The following is a 17,316-nucleotide window of genomic DNA, read 5'->3' on the forward strand; positions in this document are numbered from 1 at the left end:
CAACAAAAAGCTTTTCACTGTACCTCGGTACACGTGACAATACATTAAACTAAACTAAACTAAACAGATTGGTTATATCCGTGTACAGACGGGATGTCGAAGGCTGACGCCAAGAAGTGGAAGCCAAGATACCGAACGGACACGATGCTGAGAGGATATGAAGCCGAACGGCCACTACGCCGAAAAGCCAAGATGCAGAACGGACATGATGTCGCAAAGCCGCCGAGCGGACATGATGTCTCCGGGGACGGGATTGATCCGACACCTTGTCAGCGATTGATCCAGACCCCCGCGTCCATCACATCACTTGCCGGGGGGGGGGGGGGGGGGGGGGGGGTGGGGGGAGACAGGAGTGGGGGGGGGGGGGGGAGCTTGAGGTTGCGTTTGTAAAATAGTGGCGGTGGCTCAAACCTGCTGCGATTTCCACAGAGGCTTTTCGACGTCATGTTCGTTCCCTGTCAGAATTTAAGCCGAAAAACAATCTGACTCCGAACGGACATGATGTCGAAAAGCCTTTGTGGCAATCGCAGCAGCTTGAAGTCACTGCCACCATTTTACAAACGCAAGCTCAAGTTCCCCTCCCCCCCTCCCATTTTTCCCCGGCCAGTGGTGTGATGGAAGCGGATGGTCTGGACCACTCGCCGATCTTTGTCGATGACTGACAAGGTGTCAGACTAATCCCGTCCCCGGAGACATTATGTCCGCTCGGCGGCTTTGCGACATCATGTCCGTTCTGCATCTTGGCTTTTCGGCGTAGTGGCCGTTCGGCTTCATATCCTCTCAGCATCGTGTCCGTTCGGTATCTTGTCCGTTCGGTGTCGTGTCCGTTCTGCGTCGTGTCCATTCTGCGTCGTGTCCGTTCTGCGTCGTGTCCGTTCTGCGTCGTGTCCGTTCTGCGTCTTGCCCGTTCGGTGTCGTGTCCGTTCTGCGTCTTGTCCGTTCTGCGTCATGTCCGTTCTGCGTCTTGCCCGTTCGGAGTCGTGTCCGTTCTGCGTCTTGCCCGTTCGGTGTCGTGTCCGTTCGGTATCTTTAATTTTTGGTGTGACGTACGTTCGGTACCTTGTCTTCCACTTCTTGGGTTTGGCTTCTCGTCCTTCGACGTCCCGTCCGGGTACCGGTTACTCACCTTCTTGTCTACACACCTTTGGTTAAATAGGTATATAAAACCTTACCTGCATGTGATGTTGATTGTGCCATTGACTTCAATAACCAGCTGCTTGTCAGATACAGTCAGTTGTGGTGCATTCAGTCTGTTTCGAGGGAGACCTGACATAGAAAAAACACATCCTTTATTCAGTATGTAGCATTCACGTGCAGCCTTTCTGTAGCAAATCAAGAGGTTACTGCAAAGCCACCAACTATGTTAACTGGTGAATTTCATTTATTTTATTGGCATGCTAAGTGTGTTATTTTCATTAATCAGCCACATATTTATAGAAAAATACAAATATTAACTGCACCACTAATAGACCAAAACCTCAAAACCCACATAAACAATGCAGTGACAAAGTGACATCATGTGGATTGATATTTATTGATAATCATTAACAATTACAAGATTGTTTGAAGAGTACTCGCTGTTATAATTAGTAGATTTAGCTCCAGTGTTGAATCTGATCAACAATAAATGTGGCACAATCCTGAAAGTTCGTTAGGAATAATGGGGAGGCCAACACTGGTCATTTGTTTGCGGTAGATGGGCAGATAGTGAGAAGCAAACAGGTTTCTGGGGCACTGCCATCAACATATCACCCATCTCCTAAATGTGTGGCCAATTCTCATGTATCATTAACATGTAATAATTGTTTCCAGCTACAAGGGGACCAATACCTTAATTTGACTTTATTACCACAACAATCTCCGTGGATTGTCACTTTGTCGTGGTGGAGAAGCTTGTGTGGACCTGAGGTCCTAAGAGCGATGCCGTCTGGAGCGATGCTCCTGGTAGGGCCACCCATGGCGGTAAGGTCGAGGGGGAGGTCTCTGACAAAGAGCAATCCAACCAAGACCTCAACGGTGGAACAGGCGGAGGATGATGGCTGACCTTAATGGAGCGTCACAACGGCTGGGAAGGCGGATGAAGGCTGCAGCAGGAAAGGGTCTCCGGTCGTCTTGGACTCCATGCCACTGGATCCTGACCCAGATCTGTCAAGGACTGTGTGGTGGCTGTCTGTGCACCAGTCTCCCCACGTTAAACAAAGTCACGCACAGGCGTCCTCCATGAGAGGACAGTCATACTCGTTTCGAGTGACCGCCATTGATGATGATGGTGATTATACAAAGAGGTTTATAAACACGAGAATTACACAAAGTTAGACACAAAAAGCTGGAGTAACTCAGTGGGTCAGGCAGCATCTGTGGAGAAAAGGAATAGGTGATGATTCGGGTTGAGACCCTTCTTCAGAGCCATCTCGACCTGAAATGTCACCTATTCCCTTTCTCCAGGTATGCTGTCTGACCCGCTGATCCAGGATTTTGTGTCTATCTTTGGTTTAAACCAGCACCTGCAGTTCCTTCCTACACAGTATAACACAAAGTGCTGGAGTAACTCAGCAGGTCAGGCTGCATCTCTAGTGGACATGGGTAAACGATGTTTCGGGTCAGAACCCCTTTTTTAGACTGATTGTGAACAGCTCCATCCAGAAATTACAGAGAATTGTGGGCGCAGCCCAGACCAGGCAGTCACAGTGGTGCAGCGGTAGAGTTGCAGCCTCACAGAGACCTAGGTTCGATCCTGACTACGGGTGCTGTCTGTACAGAGTTTGTACGTTCTCCCCGTGACCTGCGTGGGTTTTCTCAGAGATCTTCAGTTTCCTCCCACATTCCTACTGGTTTGTAGGTTAATTGGCTTGGTAAATGTACAAATTGCGCCCCTAGTGGGTGTAGGATAGTGTCAATGTGCGGGGATCGCTGGTCGGCAGGGACTCGGTGGGCCGAAGGGCCTGTTTCCGTGCTGCATCTCTAAACCATCAGGCAAACCAACCTCCCTTCCATTGACTGCATCTGTGATATTCTCCACAGAATATGTGATTCTGTTCCATTCTGTTTGTAGTTTGTTTGGTTGTTTGTTTGTTTGTCTTTTTGCACAAAGTCCGCGAGCATCGCCACTTTTCATTTCACTGCACATCTAGTATGTGTATGTGACGAATAAACTTGACTTGACTTGACTTGATCTACGCTGTTATCCATGCAAATGTTTTCTTGCCGCGTCTAGGTCAATATGGACAAGTTGGTCCAAAGGGTTTGTTTCCATTTGTCGGAGGGAACTGCAGATGCTGGTTTACACTGAAGGTAGACAGAACATGCTGGAGTAACTCAGCGCGACAGGCAGCATCTCTGGAGGGACTGAATACGTGACGTTTCAGGTCATATTGTATGACTGCGACTTTGAGCATCTATCAACTAATTGCTATATATTTCTTTAAAAACTGCACTCAATCGAGAGGAAAAAAAATAATGTTGAAAAGTGTTGCTCAAGGCATTTTGATTTTTTGCTCAGTTGCTAAAAACCATGACTCAAATTTCCTCACATCCTGAAACTAGATTACCTATTTAGCAAATAATTCCCTTGGCATTGCGCCCGGCTTTTACTTTTTAACACACAAGTGCATGTAAATTTAATTAAGTGTACATGGAACATCAAACGTTGACTGACATACTTAGATCAGTAGCCTCGACATACAAGCAGAGGGTAGAAATTTGTAATGGTGATATTGGCAAATGAAGTCTTAACATATTGATGTGACAATCTTCATGCTGCATTTTCACTGTCGTTGGTTAGTAGTACTTAATCTGCAAAGCAGTGCTCGCTGAATGTTAAGCTGTATTATTTACTGCAATTTTGTTCCATCAACTTCAATGGAATCCAATTTGGAAGCCATGCACACCCATATCCAGCACTAAATCATGTGTTTAGTCACAGTCATAGAGTCTTGCAACATGGAAACATGCCCTCTGACCCAACTTGCCAACATGTCCCATCCACATTAGTCCCGCCTGCCTGCGTTTGGCCCACATCCCCTCTAAACCTGTCCTCACCCACCTCCTCCGGCAGCTCGTTCCATACACCCACCAGCCTTAATAAGAAAAAGTTTCCCCTCAGGTCCCTATTAAATCTTCCCCACCTCACCTTAAACCTAAAAAAATGCTGGAGAAACTCAGCGGGTGAGGCAGCATCTATGGAGCGAAGGAATAGGTGACGTTTTGGGTCAAGACCCTAAACCTATGTCCTCTGGTTTTTGATTCCCGCACTCTGGGCAAGAGACTCTTTGCATCTACCCGATATATTCCTCTCATGATTTTGTACACTTATATTAGTTGACCCATCAACCTCCTGTGCTTCAAGGAATAGTCCTATTAGCATTTAACATTCTGTGCTATTGGCATGGGACTATTTCTCATAATAAAGAACAATGTTATATCAAGGCGTTAGGTCTTCATCCAGCAATCTCATTTGAACATACATTCTGTTTAAGAGATTTCCTTAAAGTAACTTTAATAAACTATTTTATAGACCTGAAAAAGGGTCCCGACCTGAAACGTCACCCATTCCTTTTTCTCCTGAGATGCTGCATAACCCGCTGAGTTACTCCAGCACTTTGTGTCTATCTATTTATTACTAAATCTCTGATCTTGACCGCTTTTGGCCTACTGTGCTGCGATTTCCGACAGAACGCAGCTACCTAAGGCCGTCATTTTTGGCCACCTCGCCCAGAGCCCCCCTCCGCCTTATGGGTGCGGAGGATTTTTCCCATTGATGACAAATCAGAGAGATATTAATGTTTTTAAAAAAATCACCAGTCTCTCTGCTGCCCCTGCTGGAGGGAGGGGGAGGGACTATTAAACCAGGAGGTGGTGCGCCTCACTCGCTATCTGCAAGATGGATGAAGCCAAGGGTCATGTCTCTCTGACCTCTGAACAACACTGAACAAATGCCTACACAACTGTGAGTACCCTTAATGTGGTTTGAAAATGAAAATATGGTTTGTTTGAAGTAAAAAGGCACTGCCTGCAAATGGTTGTTTGGGTGCTTTGGCTTGAAGTTGAAAGGCACTACTTACTGCAAATGGTGGCTTGGGAGCTTTGGCTTGAGGTTGAAAGGCACTATTTACTGCAAATGGTGGCTTGGGTGCTTTGGCTTGAAGTTGAAAGGCACTACTTACTGGAAATGGTGGTAGGTGATTTGGCTTGAAAGTTGAAAGCCACTACTTACTGCAAATGGTGGCTTGGGACCTTTGGTTTAAAGTTCAGAATGCACTACTTACTGCAAATGGTGGCTTGGGTGCTTTGGCTTGAGGTTGAAAGGCACTACTTACTGCAAATGGCGGCTTGGGTGCTTTGGCTTGAAGTTAAAAGGCACTACTGCAAATGCACCTCCTGTTTGCACTGTATATTGATTTTAGATACAACGCTACACTTACGGCTGTGATTTTTGGCCATCTTACTCAGTCCCCCTCCGCTGAGCAGGTGCAGAGAATTCTTCCCATCAATGAAAAATAAAAGTGTTATTAGTGTTTAAAAAATGTTGAGAATCTCTCTCCTGTCAATCACGCCCTGAAAGCCACACCTTTTCCGGTGGGAGGGGGAGGGGTTATAAAACCCGGAAGTGTGGGTGTAGCTCAGTCTCTGCATGATGGGGGAGGAAGAGGTCATGACTCTGTCTGAGCTGTGAATCAACTGAACACACTGAATGTCTACTGAACTGTGAGTTTGGTGTTTTGTGTGGTTTTATGGTGGTTTCACCCTGCATGAAATGGTATGAAGCTGCATTTGAATTTGGTGGCCTTGTACCCTGCTTGAAGTGGAATAAAACTGCATTGAATTTGGTGGCCTTGCACCCTGCTGAAAGTGGTATGAAACTGCACTTGTATTTGGTGGCCTTGGATCCAGCTTGAAGTGGTATGAAACTGCACTTGAATTCGGTGGCCTTGCACCCTGCTTGAAGTGGTTAGAAACTGCACTTGAATTTGGTGGCCTTGCACCCTGCTCATAGTGGTAAGAAACTGCACTTGAGTTTGGTGGCCTTGAACCCTGCTTGAAATGGTAGGAACATGGATTTGTATTTGGTGGACTTGCACCCTGCTTGAAATGGAATTTCAAGGAATAGTCATGAGTCAACTGCCAGCCCACCAGCTGTGAGTGAGCTGCCAGCAGATCAGGCTTGAGGGACTGAGCTGCCACCCCAAGAACCCATACCAGCACTCCAGAAAGACCCCCCACTGGCCACCAATATTGGAATTGGTGGAGAGGTGGAATATTGCGTCGGGGGACCAGCCCTCCCATGTGAACATGGGACCCAACGGGTCCCACTTAGTCTAGTATTTGTTATAAACCAGTATCTGCAGTTCCTTTCTGAACTAAACTAAACTAAACTAACCTAAACTAAACTAAACTACTTAATTAAACTAAAACTAAACTAAAACTAAACTGAAACTAAACTAAACTTAAATCTGCACTAAACTTCCGAGAAGTTACACACCCATGGACCTTGTCTGCATAAACAATACTGAGGTTCCAAGCATGAACCGTATGAATTCCAAACTTTGTCTGTCCCTTTAATTATTGAGTGCCGTGCCTGAGCAGAATTGACACATATTAAAGAAGATTACAGTAACTTCATCTCAAGCTCTTCTTTCCTTTCTGCATCCTTTCATTAGAGTTTGAAGTGCTCGGAATGCACTCTCTCAAACAGTGTTGCAAATGAAGGTTACACTTTGATGAAACAATCACCACATAGATAAGCGAGGAACTAATAATCATGGTTTAAGCTCGTAAACGCCTCTCAAGCAGAGGGTGGAGAACCTAATCTTTCAAAGCAGAAGTTGAGAGAGAGGAAAAAAAAATGTTTCCTTTGCTCCCATTCCAATTGCAAATGTATAAAAATTAGGCAGAATTCCAGAATACAAATTGCAGTCAAGGTTCTGCATTTAAATTGTTAAAATAATATTTCTTACTTTTTCCAGCGCTCATCAATCACTTCAGAAAAGTGGCGACAATTTTAAAATTGATTGGAATGAGAGAAATGAAGAGAAACGGCCTTTGGCAGAGGGTTTTTGAAGCACGTAATTCTCGACAACAGGGAGTGGTAGAAGCAGATTGGGAACTAACCACGGCACATCACAACGCGGGGAGAATCACTAACCCTCAGGATTCTTTTGTCACTTCTGTTGCTGGGCTCTGATAATAGATTCATGGAGTCATACAGCACGGAAACAGATCCTTCGGCCCAACTTGTCCAAGTACAAGTACAAAATACTTGTCAAACATATATGATTCTTAAGGGATTGGACAGGCTAGATGCAGGAAAAATGTTCCACATGTTGGGGGGGTCCAGAACCAAGGGTCAGAGTTTAGGAATAAGGGGTAGGCCATTTAGGACTGAGATGAGGAGAAGCTTTTTTCGCCCAGAGAGTTGTGAGTTAGATTTAGCTTTAGGGCTAACAGAATCAAGGGATATGGGGAGAAAGCAGTAATGGGGTACTAATTTAGGATGATCAACCATGATCATATTGAATGGCGGTGCTGGCTCAAAGTGCCAGTTGCCCATCTAAAAGGCTCTTAAATGTCACTATCATCTCTGTAGAAGGCAGAGGTTAGGTAAAGTAAATTTACTAGGGTGAACTGGCAGGGCCATGTTTGTGGATATTGCGGGACTGATGGCATTTGTTTCAATGCAAGGAGAATGACGGGTGAGGCAAATGAGCTGGGCAACTGGAACTACGATATGGTAGCCATTGTAGAAACTTGAATGGATGAAGATCAACACTCCCTTTTGCTGGATTGTGGCCTAGACAGGGTTGAGAACTTTAGCCGGGAACTTATTTGAAACATATAAGATTGTTAAGGGCTTGGGCACGCTAGAGGCAGGAAACATGTTCCCGATGTTGGGGGAGTCCAGAACCAGGGGCCAGAGTTTAAGAATAAGGGGTAAGCCATTTAGAACGGAGACGAGGAAACACTTTTTCTCACAGAGAGTGGTGAGTCTGTGGAATTCTCTGCCTCAGAGGGCGGTGGAGGCGGGTTCTCTGGATGCTTTCAAGAGAGAGCTAGATAGGGCTCTTAAAAATAGCGGAGTCAGGGGATATGGGGAGAAGGCAGGAACAGGGTACTGATTGGTGATGATCAGGCATGATCACATTGAATGGCGGTGCTGGCTCGAAGGGCCAAATGGCCTACTCCTGCACCTATTGTCTATTGTCTAATTGTCTAACTATCCCCTGGAGCACAGGAGGACGAGGAGTGATCTTATAAAGTTGTACAAAAATCATTAGAGGAATAGATCGGGAAGATGCACAGACTCTCATGCCCAGAGTAGGGGACTCGAGAACCAGAGGACACAGGTTTAAGTTGAATGATTTTATAGGGATTGGTGGGATAAATTTAGCACACAAAGGGTGGTGGGTGTATGGAACGAGCTGTCGGAGGAGGTAGTTGAGGCAGGGACTATCGCAATGTTTAAGAAGGAAGTAGACAGGTACATGGATAGGCCTGGTTTAGTGGGATATGGGCCAATGGCAGGCAGGTGGGACAAGTGTAGATGGGACATGTTGGTCAGTGTGGGAAGGGTGACGAGAAGGGCCTGCTTCCACACTGTATGACTCTATCACTCAACGGCTGTCTAAATTAGCCTCAATGTGATGTTCGGGGATTTGTGTTGCCATGGACTGCATGTATGTACTAGAATAACTCCCAAATGATATCAAAACAAGAATTGTACACTGAAAGTAGGCACAAAAGGCTGGAGTAACTCAGCGGGACAGGCAGCACTTCTGGAGAGAAGGAATGGGTGACGTTTCCAGTCAAGACCCTTCTTCAGACTCGACCCGAAACGTCACCCATTCCTTTTCTCCAGAGATGCTACCCGTCCCGCTGAGTTACTCCAGCTTTTTGTGTCTATCTTCGGTTTAAACCATCATCTGCAGCTCCTTCTTACACAAGTGTTGTACGCCATCTGAAATCAAAATGCAGCAAGGTTTTCATGCATATTCTTATATTCCATACCTAATCCAATTTGAAATATCTTTGAAGGAACTACCAATTAGTACCTCAAGAAGTGGTTCACGAGAATGTGTCTGGGGATGACTGGGTTAGCGTATGATCAGCGTTTGATGGCACTGGGCCTGTACGTGCTGGAGTTTAGAAGGATGAGGGGAAGACCTCATTGAGACTTAAGGGCCTGTCCCACTTGGCGATTTTTTTCGGCGACTGCCGGCATCATTTCAGTGCCGCCAAAAGATTTCGAACGTTTCAAAATCCAGCGGCGAAAAAAAAATGTTGCGACACTTGAAAAAACACCGCGCGTCAATATGTCATCATGCCGCGTCATGCCGCATCACGCCGCAGATTTTTCGGTGACCCGATATGTCAGCTGTAGATGGTTTATGCATGCAACTTATAATGTAGCTACGTCATCACCATTAACACGCCCCATCATATCAGTATAACTATGATATCCTCCCCTTGCTTCCTCCCATTTTGGTCCCGGTATGCCTGTAGGCTGGATGCAGCCAGTGCTGGGACGTGTGTACCATGTGCTTTAATAAACGCTTTAGTAAAGGTTACAGTGTGTCAGACTAAGCTCCTTTACATGGTGTCAGAAGTGGGATTCGAATCCACGCCTCTAAGCACCTTTACATCAGCCAATGATGCTGGCAGTCGCAAAAAAAATCGGTAAAGCGGGACAGGTCCTTTACCGAATAGTGAAAGGCCAGGATAGGGTGGATGTGGAGAGGATGTTTCCACTAGTGGGAGAGTCTAGGACCAGAGGGCACAGCCTCAGAATGAAAGGATGTACCTTTGGAATGAAGGTATGCCGCCCTTTTCAAAAAGAGCATTGTCATTTGATGATTTAATGTGATGGAAAGAAGTAAGATAATATGGAAATATTGCAACTCTGACTGCAAGTCAGTCAGTTCCTTGGTGGCACAGTGGCACAGTGGTAGATTTGTTGTATTAAGTAATGGTGCCAAAATCTCCAAGTACTGAGAATTAAAGGACGTTCTTTTTGGAAGGAGATGAGGAGAAATTTCTTTAGCCAGAGGGTGGTGAATCTGTGGAATTCATTGCCACAGAAGGCTGCGGAGGCCAAGTTAGTGGATATTTTTAAGGCAGAGATTGATATTTTCTTGATTAGTACGGGTGTGAAAGGTTATGGGGAGAAGGCAGGAGAATGGGGTTAGGAGGGAGAGAGAGAGAGATCAGCCGTGAATGAATGGCAGAGTAGACGTGATGGGCCGAATGGCCTAATTCCATTCCTATTCCTTATAGAAACATAGAAACATAGAAATTAGGTGCAGGAGTAGGCCATTCGGCCCTTCGAGCCTGCACCACCATTTAATATGATCATGGCTGATCATCCAACTCAGTATCCCGTACCCGCCTTCTCTCCATACCCTCTGATCCCCTTGGCCACAAGGGCCACATCTAACTCCCTCTTAAATATAGCCAATGAACTGGCCTCAACTACCCTCTGTGGCAGAGAGTTCCAGAGATTCACCACTCTCTGTGTGAAAAAGGTTCTCCTCATCTCGGTTTTAAAGGATTTCCCCCTTATCCTTAAGCTGTGACCCCTTGTCCTGGACTTCCGCAACATCGGGAACAATCTTCCTGCATCTAGCCTGTCCAACCCCTTAAGAATTTTGTAAGTTTCTATAAGATCCCCTCTCAATCTTCTAAATTCTAGAGAGTTCTAGAAATTCTCTAAATTCTAGAAATGATGACCTTATGATCCTAAGTACGGGTGCTGTCTGTACGAAGTTTGTACGTTGTTCCCGTGACCGGGTGGGTTTTCTTCATCTGCTCCAGTGCTGACAGACATCTCAAGACGTACAGGTTTGCAGGTTAATTGCCCCTGGTGTGTAGGTTGTGAAACTGGGGTAACATAGAACGAGTGTATGGGTGATCGATGAGTATGAGTTTAGTTTATTGTCACATGTACCGAGGCACAGAGAAAATCCTTTGTTTTGAAATAAACTTAACTCAAACGATGGTCGACGTGGACTCGGTTGGCCAATTAGCCCGTTTCCATGCTGTATCTCTAAACTAAACTAAACTCGCGAATTATCATAGGCATTACTCTTACGAAAAACACTTAATTGAAGGTGACTCTCAACACTCGGTTTGAGTGCAAATTCTCCTTGTTCAACTTGATCTGGGGTTGTGGTTGTCTTCCAGATTGATGGCCATAAGGTCATAAGGTCATAAATGATAGGAGTAGAATTAGGCCATTCAGCCCATCAAGTCCACTCCGCCATTCAATCACGGCTGATCTGTCTCTCCCTCCTAACCCCATAACCCCTGGCACCCGTACTAATCAAGAATCTATCTATCTCTGCCTTTTCGCAGCCTTCTGCAGCAAAGAATTCTACAGATTCACCACCCTCTGAGGAAATAAATTCATCCCTCATCTTCCTAAAGGAACGTCCTTTAATTCTGATGCTATGACCTCTGGTCCTGGACTCTCCCATTAGTGGAACCATCCTCTCCACATCCACTCTATCCGGGCCTCTCACTATTCGGTAAGTTTCAATGAGGTTCCTATTCATCCTTCTGAACTCCTGCGAGTACAGGCCCAGTGCCGTCAATAGCTCACCAAATGTTAAACTCCTGACCTTGTAAATAACCTAGTAACATCTTCGATCACCTTGCAGCAGAACAAAAACATTAGCTTCACCCAGGAATCAGATGTTTCAAGACATAAGATAATAAGTGAGAGGAACAGAATTAGGCCATTGGCTGATGTATCTCTTCCTTCTAACCCCATTCATAGAAACGTAGAAACATAGAAAATAGGTGCAGGAGTAGGCCATTCGGCCCTTCGAGCCTGCACCACCATTCAATATGATCATGGCTGATCATCCAACTCAGTATCCCATACCTGCCTTCTCTCCATACCCCCTGATCCCTTTAACCACAAGGGCCACATCTAACTCCCTCTTAAATATAGCCTATGAACTGGCCTCAACTACCTTCTGTGGCAGAGAATTCCACAGATTCACCACTCTCTGTGTAAAAAATTATTTTCTCACCTCGGTCCGAAAAGACCTCCCTCTTATCCTTAAACTGTGACCCCTTGTTTTGGACTTCCCCAACATCGGGAATAATCTTCCTGCATCTAGCCTGTCCAACCCCTTAAGAATTTTGTAAGTTTCTATAAGATCCCCCCTCAATCTTCTAAATTCTAGCGAGTACAAGCTGAGTCTATCCAGTCTTTCTTCATATGAAAGTCCTGCCATCCCAGGAATCAGTCTGGCGAATCTTCTCTGTACTCCCTCTATGGCAAGAGTCACCTGCCTTCTCCCCGTAACCTCTGACACCCGCGCTAATCTAGAATCTATCTATCTCTGCCTATCAAAATAGTTCAAGGGTCAGCAATGCTCAATTTGTTCTGGAATTAATTTCTCCTTGAAGTGTCTTGACTTTGACTGCTGCTCTGGCCAACGTTGGGTGAATTACAGTCAAAATACGTGCAGGACCTGGCAAACCCTCCCGCCACCGTGCTAATGTCAGACAGGTGGACAGAACAATTTCCATCAGTTACAGTTTCCTGCATCATTTTGCCACTTTGCTTCTGTCTGATGCCGTTACTTCATGACATGAATGTACAAAAGCAGGTTACTCAGATTAAACAGCAGGCTATTGCAATCACACACTGTGTACAGTGTAAACAAAAATGTGTGTGTTAAACATTAACACTGCAGTGAAGAACAAATGGAGAATAGTGTTCTCTACTAAATGGGTGGTTGATGATAGCATGACTCCATGGGCCGAAGGGCCTGTTTCCATACTGTATCGCCTCATGATATTATCCGTTCTGTTGGTTCACATAGAAACAACAGATAGGGGAACCAAACCGCGTGAGTTATCTCCAAGACCTTAAGTTTACTCCCAAACACTCCAAAGACGTACAGGTAGTTCCGGGACCGCTGGGCTCCGCAGGATGTAGAATGTATCGTCAATAAGGATTGTTTCATAATTGTATAATAGTTTACTATGGATATATGTTTGTATTGTGTTATGGTGGTGGGCTCTGGCTTGTTTTATTGTTGTGTAAAAATTAAAAAAAAAGACGTACAGGTTTGCATGTTAATTGGCGATATAAATGTAAATTGTCCCTAGTGTGTGTAGGGTAGTGTTAATGTGCGGGGATCGATGGTCGGTGCAGACTCTGTGGGCCGAAGGGCCTGTTTCCACGCTGTATCTCTAAACTAAACTAAACTACGAATTAGCTCTGTAGTTCTGGGTTTCGATTTTAAGTCTGGCCCCAAGAAGTCGATTACAGTCTTGCTCATTGCCCTAATAGTCCAACATTTAACGTTGCAAAACTAAATGACGCCAGACACTTTGACGAGCTGAATGGAAGAACTACTTTCTTCTATGGTCAGATGCCGTTTGGAAGTTAACATTTACAGAGGAGAGAAGCAAATTAGGTACCAGTTATTTCCCCATAGGTTCTGCTTGCTTGGCTGCCAAACTTAGGTCAAAGTGTGGCTGCCCCATAAAACGAGAGTCCTTCTCACCACATACTGATTACCGAACGAGACAGCGCCAGAGACCCGGGTTCGATCCTGACTACGGGTACTGTCTGTACGTTTGTACGTTCTCCCCGTGACCTGCGTTGGGTTTTCTCCGAGAGAGAGTCATAGAGTTAGGAAACAGGCCCATCGGCCCAACTCGCCCACACCGGCCAACAATGTCCCAGCTACCCTAGTCCCACTTGCCTGCGCTTGGTCCATAACCCTCCAAATCTGTCCTACCCATGTACCTGTCCAACTGTTTCTTAAACGATGGGCTAGTCCCAGCCTCAACTACCTTGTCTGGCAGCTCGTTCCATACACCCACCACCCTCTGTGAGAAAACGTTACCCCTCGAATTCCTAGTAAATCTTTTCCCCTTCACCTTGAACCCATGTCCTCTGGTCCTTGATTCCCCTACTCTGGGTAAAAGATCAGTTTCCTCCCACAATCAAAAGACGTACATGTTTGTAGGTTAATTGGCTTTGTATAAATGTAAAACATCGTCTCTAATATGTGTCGGGTAGTGTTTATGTGCGGGGATATGTGCAGGTCTGCATGGCTCCGTTGGGCCGAAGGTCCTGTTTCCACACTGTGTCTCTAATCAAAACTAAAAACATTGGAGGAAGTTTCCAGAGAATATATTTGCGATGAGAGCTATTCCTACTTCTGTTGGGACAAGGTGCGGTTTTAATTAACAGGTATGACCAGAGATTTATCATTGTGATATCATGTCCTACGAAATATCCTGCACCAGCTAAATATATTCTTTGTTGATCCCTGTTTACAGAGAAGGCTTTCAGAGATGAGTCCTGTTGAAAACGCTCTCTATTGTCATTCCGAGCCACACCACACACAAAGAGGGCAGGTTGAAGTGACCTTCATCTGCAGCAAACATATTTCATTTAATTTTTTGGCAGTTCAGCATCTTCCATGTGGAGTCGTCAATGCGAACAATACCATTTCTGTTTACGCTGCTCCTCTAATTTATATGTTGTGAAAGGGAAACAGCCAAGCAAAATAGCACACAATACTCTTAACCTTGAAGCGGCTGGGCGCATTATAAATAACATTTCCCCTTTGCAGGGTCGCTGGGCGGATGCACGAGTTACGAGACTCCTGCTTTCTTCAGTCAGAACAGGCGGTGGGGTTACAAATATTCATCTGCACCCTCGTGAGGGCGACATGGTGGCGCAGCGGTAGAGCTGCTGCCTCATAGCGCCAGAGACCCGCCTTCGATCCCGGCCGCAGATGCTTGTCTGCACGGACTTTGCACGTTCTCCCCGTGACCTGCATGGGTTTTCTCCGAGAACTTCGGTTTCCTCCCATGCTCCAAAGACGTACAGATTTGCAGGTTAATTGGCTTCCTGTATATGTAAAAATCGGTCGGTGCGGACTCGATGGACTGTTTCCGCGCTGTATCTCTAAACTAAACTAAACTTTGCATTACATTGCATTTAATTCTGAGCAAAATTCCTCTGTCATTCTTAGCAGTTATTCACATGTTCATTAGCGTCATATATAGACCCAAAATGCTGGAGCAACTCAGCGGGTGAGGCAACATCTCTGGAGAGAAGGAACGGGCGACGTTTCGAGTCGAGACCCTTCTTCAGACCTTTCATCATTAGTGTCATATTTGGTAGTGTACTGAAGAAATGTCACCCATTCCTTCTCTCCAGAGATGCTGCCTGTCCCGCTGAGTTACTTCTGTGCTTTGTATCTATCTTCAGTTATACCCCTCACCCTTGCCACTCATGTTGCCCCCTGGGGTGACATCACTTCCCTTGTATGAGGGGTGTCCCCCACCGCACCCTGTCCCCCCCCATGTCCAGCAGCGGAAGGACCCTAGACTGTGGTCCTCGCCCACCGAGCCTTGGTGTTGGCTGCACCGAGCTTCAGTGCGTCACTCAGCACGTACTCCTGCAGTCTGCAGCGGGCCAGTCGGCAACATTCCCTGACGGACATCTCTAGCTAGAAGCAAGTAAGTAAGTGGAGCACAGACTTATCTAACCATCCTCCCCCTATGGTGTACCGATATGATACTATACGATATGATACGGTGGAACTTTACTTATCCCAGCAGGGAAATTGATCTGCCAACAGTTGTACAAACACAGCAAGTCAAATGAAAAATGAAATTAAAGTGACAAGTGCAAAGGGTTGGGGATGTGCAAAGATTGGGGGGGGGGGGGGGGGGGGGGGGGGGGGGGGGGGGGGGGGGGGGGGGGGGGGGGGCGGGGAGAAGGGGAGTCAGTCTACCCCACAACAGAAGGGCGAGGAGTTGTGTTGAAAGCACAGCTGGTTCAAAAGGCCATACCGCTGGCTGAAGGTGAGTGCAATAATCATGTCAGAATTCACATCTGGAGTTGACACTCTGAAACATACACTCATTGTTCTAATGCACCTCATTTGATCAAAAATACAACACATTTTAGCGAAGGTCGATAAAAATGTTTAAATAGAAACTGCAGATGCTGGAAAAATTGAAGGTAGATAAAAATGCTGGAAAAACTTAGCGGGTGAGGCCACATCTATGGAGCGAAGGAATTGGTGACATTTCGGGTTGAGGCGTCGGATTTAAAGAAGGGTCTCGACCCGAAACGTCACTTATTTGCTTTGCTCCATAGACGCTGCCTCACCTGCTGAGTCTCTCCAGCATTTTTATCTATCTTCGATTTTTCCAGCATCTGCAGTTCCTTCTTAAACATCCAGTTTAGCGATACAGGGGGGAAGCAGGCACCCCAGCCCACATGGTGCCGTGGATTAGTGAGAAGAGTGTGAACACGATGACAAATTGCGGAGTTATGACGACTCCGGCAATGACTCCCCTGTAGTTACCGTAGTCAGAGTGGTTTCCTTTCCCGAAGATGTCTACAATTACATCCTCTCTGAGGTCCCGCGGCACGTGCGTACAAGTGAGAGGTGAGGCTGTGAATTTGTCATTACCGCTCGTCTCTGCCAAGTTTGAAACTTCAGCCAAAACCCATCTACTCATGTCTGGGAAGGAACTGCGGATGCTGGTTTAAATCGAAGAGAGACACAATATGCTGGAGTAACCCATCCAGGAGCAAGGCAGCATCTCTGGAGAGAAGGAATGGGAGATGTTTCAGGTCGAGACCCTTCCTGAAACGTCACCCATTCCTTCTATCCAGAGATGCTGCTTGTCCCGCTGAGTTACTCCAGCATTTCGTGTCCATCCATCTACTCACACCCTGTTGCTTTTCCACCGGCCTGCGGTGTTTTGTGGATGGTAGAAACTTAAATGAGTGTTTGGTTTAGTTTGACTTTTTTTATTTTATTTAATTGTCACGTGTACCGAGGTACAGTGAAAAGCTTTTGTTGCATGCTAACCAGTCAGCGGAAAGGCAATGCAAGTCAAGTCAGGTCAAGTTTATTTGTCACATACACATACGAGATGTGCAGTGAAATGAAAGTGGCAATGCTCGCGGACTTTTGTGCAAAAGACAAACAACCAAACAACCAAACAATCTATGATGATACATGATTACAACGAGCCGTCCACAGTGTACAGAGACAGGGAATAGTACAGGTAGTGCGGACTCGGTGGGCCAAAGGGCCTGTTTCCGCGCTGTATCTCTAAACTAAACTAAACAATACTTTTACTTTGGATTTAAATCGGTGCATAATTGCTTTGACATCTTCAGCTGTTATCCGAAGAAGGGTCTCAACCTGAAATGTCACCCATTCCTCCTGTCCAGAGATGCTGCCTGCCCCACTGAGTTACTCCAGCACTTTGTGTCCTTTTGTGTATTAACAATCCTTTCTTTCAACAAATGAGCGTAAA

At 45.9% G+C, this 17,316-nt stretch overlaps 1 pseudogene; it reads right to left on the reverse strand.

The window, feature by feature from the left end:
- The window catches only part of LOC129702040 (vascular endothelial growth factor receptor kdr-like), a 161,319-nt pseudogene that overhangs the window by 128,581 nt on the left and 15,422 nt on the right, over positions 1-17,316 (reverse strand).

Source organism: Leucoraja erinacea, chromosome 12 (genome assembly GCF_028641065.1).
Source record: "Leucoraja erinacea ecotype New England chromosome 12, Leri_hhj_1, whole genome shotgun sequence".
Lineage (NCBI taxonomy): Eukaryota > Metazoa > Chordata > Chondrichthyes > Rajiformes > Rajidae > Leucoraja > Leucoraja erinaceus.